The sequence below is a fragment of the Octopus sinensis genome, linkage group LG8 (assembly GCF_006345805.1).
Source record: "Octopus sinensis linkage group LG8, ASM634580v1, whole genome shotgun sequence".
Taxonomy (NCBI): Eukaryota; Metazoa; Mollusca; class Cephalopoda; order Octopoda; family Octopodidae; genus Octopus; species Octopus sinensis.
In genome coordinates this window covers 100,699,890-100,707,389 of record NC_043004.1, presented here as the reverse complement: position 1 = coordinate 100,707,389, position 7,500 = coordinate 100,699,890, and positions in this window count along the sequence as shown.

The window sequence follows — 7,500 nt, the reverse complement described above, 5'->3', positions numbered from 1 at the left end:
AATGGCCACCAACACGACGGCCACCACCACCACCACCATCACCACTAAAAACACTGTATACCCTAAAATTAGTTAGCAAATATGACTTAAAATTAGCATCGAGATGTGAAAACAGGAAAAAACAACAACATTGTTTCTTGTAGATTTAACTGATTAAAATGAAATAATAGGATCGTGTAAAGCGAAAAATCTTGTTTATAATGTACCATGGAGAATTCGTAGGTAAATTACAAGTAACAACAACATCTACAACAATAACAACAACGATGACTATAGCATCAACAAAAACAACAACGAAAACAACAACAACAACCACCTCATTAACAACAACGACAACAACAAATCCCCAAGTATTCTATAATAAGGTAAGAAAACACGAAGCAGGTATTTTTGAGCGAATACCCTAAAGCAAAGTTACCCTACGCTTTTCTGTATCTCTTTCTCATCTTCTCACTCGCCACTCTCTCTGCCCCTCTCTGTCTCTCTGTCTCTCTCTCTACTCTTCTTTCTCTCTGTCTCGCTCTCTCTCTCATATATATATATACACACATATATTCATAATTTTTTAATATATATATATATGTGTGTGTGTTTGTGTATGTATATATATATATGTGAAGATGTATGTGTATGTGTGTGTATGTGCGTGAGTGTGTGTATGTGTGTGTGTGTGTGTGTGCGTGTGCTTGTGCTTATATATGTGTATAAGTATGTACACAAACACAGTTTCCACAGTCACTCGCACAAACACATACATAATGTCATAAACATATTTTGAAATGCCGAAGACAAGCTGAAAATGTATTTATGAAGTTATAGCCTAAAGATATGAGACACAGGACATCGATAATCAAGGTGCATCTATTTCGACAGTATTGAAATTAATATGAATCTCTATGATATGATTTCTGGCAATAACACTCGAATCACTTTTTCAGTTTAGCGACAACATTTGTTTGAAACTGCTATATAACTAACATATGCTCTATGTTGAATTGTAGTAGAAGTAGCAGTAGTAGCCTAATTTATATGCATGTATTGGGTAAATAGGATTAAACATCCATAATTAAAGATTTCACAATGTGTAGCCTGTTTGGGTAAGTATCGAAAAGTGGGTGAAATATTACTGTAATACTTCAGTTAGCGCCTGGGATGTGTTCCTAAAAATGCAACACTAAAGGAACAGATGCTATGCGGGTTATATATAACCCTGCATGGAGTTACCAGTTTCATAGAATATCTTTTATCAACGATAAAAACGCAAAAGTCAATCGCTTGGTGATGGTGGATGATGGTGACAAACATCACCGAACAACTACGAAAACTACTCAGAGACTTGCTGTCGCATATTCTAAACAATGATTTTGGATAACCTCGCATGAGTTGATGTTACACATTTCTGTTTTAAACTCACGAGGAAATAATTAAAACTGAAGTTTAGTTAATTAAGAATTAAAGTTAGTAAAACAATCATTAAACGGCTTCTTTTAATCAAGTTTAGACTGAAGTACGCAAAGTACGCAGGAGTGGCTGTGTGGTAAGTAGCTTGCTAACCAACCACATGGTTCCGGGTTCAATCCCACTGCGTGGCATCTTGGGCAAATGTCTTCTGCTATAACCTCGGGCCGACCAAAGCCTTGTGAGTGGATTTGGTAGACGGAAACTGAAAGAAGCCTGTCGTATGTATGTATATATGTATATATGTGCGTGTGTTTGTACCCCTAGCATTGCTTGACAACCGATGCTGGTGTGTTTACGTCCCCGTCACTTAGCGGTTCGGCAAAAGAGACCGATAGAATAAGTACTGGGCTTACAAAGAATAAGTCCCGGGGTCGATTTGCTCGACTAAAGGCGGTGCTCCAGCTTGGCTGCAGTCAAATGACTGAAACAAGTAAAAGTAAAAAAGTAAGTAAAAATCTACTTGCTGTTAACTCAGATGAAAATTATTTTCGATGCGATATAAGACAAGTTTTACCTAAGCTGAGAGTCCAACTTATGCATGTACCTGGTATATTTGTCTGTATTTTCTTGCCTCCTCTGTCATGAAGCAGTTCGCAGTAGGTGGGCCAGAACATCTCTGAACTGTTGCGTCCCCAGACGGGCTCATTCTCGGGGAGCCGGTCTATGATTTCCGTAATTTTTGATGATGATGTTACTGAGGTATTCTTTAGTAAGAATTATTTCTGGAGTGAAAAATTGAACTACTATTTTCGTGAAAGTGTAATTATTAACCGAAAACTATTTTCCTAGAAAATAATATTATAAACAAACATCAGAAACTATAAATCAGTCCCGTGTTATACTCCTTATGTATGAGTGAGGTACGGCTTGAAACTCTAGATGCTGTAAGTTAATCTAAGATGCCAAATGTAAGCATCGAACAAAATGTAAAGTTACAAGAGTAGAAGCGAATTGCATTTAGGGAATATCAAACGCACATAGGTAGGACTTTAAACTTGGTGACAAGGAAAATACTTTCCTCTTTATTTATACTTTTATGGTCTAACAAGTAAGTTATTCCAGTTTTTGCTATCATTTATTACTTTTTGTTATCTTCATAAATATTTGCAAATGTTTTGCACTACAAATTTTATTATCACATTTAAACAGCCTTCCCTAAAGAAGGAAATCGAAGACGATGCGACAAGAAAAAGAATGAAATGATACGATGAATAAATGCTATGTACCGAAACAATGTTATGAAGATGCATAAAATTATTGTAATAAAAGAGAATTTATATAAACGTAGGATGTCCACATGTCCCAGTAGTTACCATAATAATAGAATACTAATCTACTGAAAATATTTTCCCAGAGAAAATATATTTCTATAGTGAATCAATTATAAATGAGATAGTGCGAAGTGAGATATTGCTACATAACAGATAAGCGTTTACAACCAGGCCAATCATATTTTATTTATTTACTGTGTCTAGAGAAAGGGACGGTGCCCGTGGCCCTCAAAGACCACCGGAGAAAGATGAGATTGATGCTTCTCCAAATACATACACAAAACAATAATTATGCTATTCTCAGTCGACACTACTTCAATTGGGCTGCTGAGTACAATAAAAAACGACAAAATATTGTTAACGAGGAACAGCATGAAGCCATTAAAAGTGCGTTAGAAATAGGAATACAATATGATGCATGCTATCTTATAACATCAATGTAAAAACCAGATGCTTCCTATTTCTTGTTAAGAAGTATTTTCTGAATTGTTAGAAATTCCATCGGCTGTTCAATAAAAACAGGATGGTGGTGAGCTGCAACTGTAGTTGTAAACTCTTCTCCAAAGGCAGCAAAGCAACCCTAGAGGAAATTGCCGAAGGATTATAGTACACTGTAATTTGATCGAAAAATATCTATACCTCTCTCACTGACACTACGATTGATAATATACATCAACAGCTCCCAATAAAAAAGAGCCCGCTATTCAAGAGCCTCGTGTAGTATACAACAGCTGATTCTGATATCAACATAATAATGAATAGCGTGGCATCTCTGAATTTAATTGAGAATCAAGATATAAAAGGAGAAATACAGATGTCACTAACTCAGTTACAAGCAGCGCGTAAAATTCTTTTAACCCGAAAAATTCCCCACTAATCTCTCCTTAGTCAAAATCTCTACTAATCAACCTCATCCTGAAAAGTAAGTTTTGTTAATTTCGACATGGAAAATGACTTTTAAAACATTATAAGTTATGTATTGGTCACCTACTGAAGAGTCGACTGGACAGGTTAGGAAAGATGAAACCCTTCGCTACTGGCATGTTGTAATCGTTACCACATACATGTATATACCTTACACAATGGAAAAATTTGTACGAGTATTTCTTTTCAAGCATAAAACCTAGAGAAAAACAGGCTGATTCAAGAGCCTGCTTTTCCAGAGTATTCCCAATTTCTTGTCGAGCCCTCAAACACGAAATGTATGGATTCGTTGTTTTTGGAATCTTTTTCCGGATTTCAATGTGTGAGGGATTCGTCAAATTTTCCTCACCATCTTCGTCTGAGCAAATTATTGCACTTCAGTTCTCGTAATTACAAACACTTGAGAATCTCTTGACCAAAAGAAGTTTTGGTTCACTCATTATGGCTATTAAGGTTAGTGCACTCGTCGAAAGCATCCTCGACTTTGTGTTATGAATCTTTTATGAACTTGTATTATTCCGTTTGTCCTCTACCTAACATTAAAACCATCAAAATCCACTTCATCTTCATCACCAGAAATTAAATCCTGAAGCATGAAAATAGTCTGTAATGTTCGCTCTGCTCTCAAGACGGTGACATGTTTAATAGAAGTCCACGCAATAGCAGATGTAAATGGCGCAGCCTTAATTGTAAATTGGAATTGAAAGTCAGAGACAGACACTTTGCTATTGATTAATTGCCTCGTAAAATTATATTCTATAGTGACATTTGAAAATTGTGGATAATTTTCTGGTTTATTGTCTGTATGAGAGAATTAAAATAAAAATACAAAGAAATATTACCTAGTTCTGAAACTACCTTAGCATTATTAGATGGATTCTACAGTTGTCAAGAAGTACGAAACGTTTACTGTCTGAAGGCGTACCCATATTACCTAAATTAAGATAAACTACAGGCACAAATCCGTGAGTTAACCAATTTGGAAAAAAAGGGGTTTATTCAGCTATGCATCGTTCAGGCATTGAAGCAGATTAGCAAGTGAATTATTTACTTCGAGGCTTCGAGATGATGAAATTTTTAAATCACAAAGACTTTTAAGTAAACTGTGATACAAAAGAAGTTTTTCTAAACATTCTTGATCACCGAAAGTTGCCTCTCATTGGAGAAAAAAAAAACTGATAGTAATTGTTAGCAAAAAGTAAAAGGGAGATTATTTGTGATTTTGCGCAGAAAATTTAATTTCCATTTTTAGATTTGGAAAATTTTTCTTCAACTAAGGGTACCTTTCAATTAAGTAAGATGCTCATTGCAAGTCATTAGGAATTCTTGACGTTGTCATTCAGTACATCAGTGTGTACTTTAATTATGCAAATTTATGCCATTGAAAATTTGGTACATTTTTCTTAGCATACGTTTAAAAATATGCAAAATATACAGGCCATAATTCTATGTCAATCGTGTATTACTCGGTGAGTCTCTGTTCATTGATCAAAGTAACTTTAAGGAAATTATACTTTGTTGATGAGCTCTAATAAAGCCAAACAATATATTGTGGCTGTTATCTTGCCTGCAAACAAAGATCAGGATATTCTCTAAGCATGAAAGGAAAATTTTCTGAGAAATAAATTACGTAATTTCTTGAACTTTTCTCCCTTTTCTTTTAATCAGACTCGCTACTTATTATCACTATGGAGTTTTTCTCGTTTTCTTTCTCTAATTATAACGTAAAGAGTAAATTAATTAAGACTGCTTTTTACCCAGCATTCACTCCGTCACCACTTTCCAATGGTCCGCATGAGTCATTTTTATCTTAGCTCACATTTTGTCACCAATTAAAAACAAAAACAAAAAAGCAAAATTTATTCCGTATTAACCAGATGTATTTCCGCTAGCGAGAGCTCATTCAGTCTTTATTAAACTTAAAACCAACAGTATTTGCTTCGTTGGATCTTGGCAATGTAATTCGTTGGCAAACATTTCCAGTGAAGCTCGGTTTCATCGGTAATATCTAAGTTTTCTTATTCCATGATGTATCTTAAATCTGCTCAGCCAGCCATCCGAGAAAACTATTAAGGTCTCTAAATCCACTTTCTCTTTAAAATATTTAGCTTTGCCTAAAATCAAAGACCCAGATATAGCTATACCCTCCGAACGCTTCAATAAAAGCTACTCGTGCAATATTTTATCAACATTTTTGCATTTTCGTTTACGCCATTTTCCTCTGTGCTATTTTATGGTTAGACGCAGAACATCCATTAAAATCCCAAATCTTTTGTTTAGCGTTCTTAATGTCGTATAAAGTCGACGATCCAATGTTTATTTTGTCGTTAACACATTTCTGCTTTTACCTTGTTACGTTTACTTCTTGATATTTAGCTTATCACTAAATTTTCATGTTCTCTTTTGTTTCTTATTCTCACACACACCAGGCATCGGGAAAGCGCTTATAACACAAAAAATAAAATGTATAAACTATAGCACGAGGCCTTCCACATGGCTGCACGGCGTTAACTTTCACAAAAGGTGACAGCGGCCGTAAACAATCTCACACACTGGCGGCAGATTTCTTTCCTGTGTGTCAATTTTCAGAAGTGCAGTTACCATGGGTTTTCTGTTATTCTGAATGTCGCCATTTCGGAAATTTACAATTTTTGTCTGTCTGTCTGTCTCTGTCTCTATCTCTCTCTCTCTATCTATCTATCTGTCTGTCTCTCTATCTCTTTCTCTTTCTCTACATGCAAACACACACATAAACACACAGATACACACATTCACGTATGTGCACACAAACGCAAACACACACATAAACACACAGATACACACATTCACGTATGTGCACACAAACGCAAACACACAATTACACACACACACATACATACGCACACGCGGGCACACACACACACATACGCACACGCGGGCACACATACACACACACACACACACACGCGGGCACACATACACACACACACACACACATTTTATACATAAAATCGCATGAAACAGCGCCGAATAAAGTATATTCTTGTAAAGTAATATTTAACATTCGATTGTATTCGGACTGAAGAAAATCTTCTGCTACGGAAATAGTTCCTGGAGAATTTTTTCTACTTTGACTTGGCCTCACGCATATCACCTCCATTCTCGAACTGACTGTATGATACTCCGCGACTAAAAAGAATCTCTGGAATTTTAGTTTGTATGGAAACGTTTACTACCAGCGAAACTGTTCACTTCTAAGCAATCTGTTAGCTAGTATGAAGGCGGTGAGCTGGCAGAAACGTTAGCAAGCCGGGCGAAATGCGTAGCCGTATTTCGTCTGCCGCTACGTTCTGAGTTCAAATTCCGCCGAGGTCGACTTTGCCCTTCATCCTTTCGGGGTCGATTAAATAAGTACCAGTTACGCACTGGGGTCGGTATAATCGACTTAATCCGTTTATCTGTCCTTGTTTGTCCTCTCTGTGTGTAGCCCTTGTGGTTAGTAAAGAAATAGGTATTTCGTCTGCCGCTACATTCTGAGTTCAAATTCCGCCGAGGCCGACTTTGCTCTTCATCCTTTCGGGGTCGATTAAATAAGTACCAGTTACGCACTGGGGTCGGTATAATCGACTTAATCCGTTTATCTGTCCTTGTTTGTCCTCTCTGTGTGTAGCCCCTAGTGGGCAGTAAAGTAATAAGTATGTTATCTAGTATTTGCAATAGTGCTGACTGAGGAAACTGCTCCGATTTCTAAATCCACTTAGCGTCTTGGGAAGTTCCTTACAACTGCTTGCCAACCGGTGTTGGTTAGCAGTTTAGCAGAGTAAATCCTGTGGTCGAGTTGTCCTAGCAAACCATTCCAGGCTGT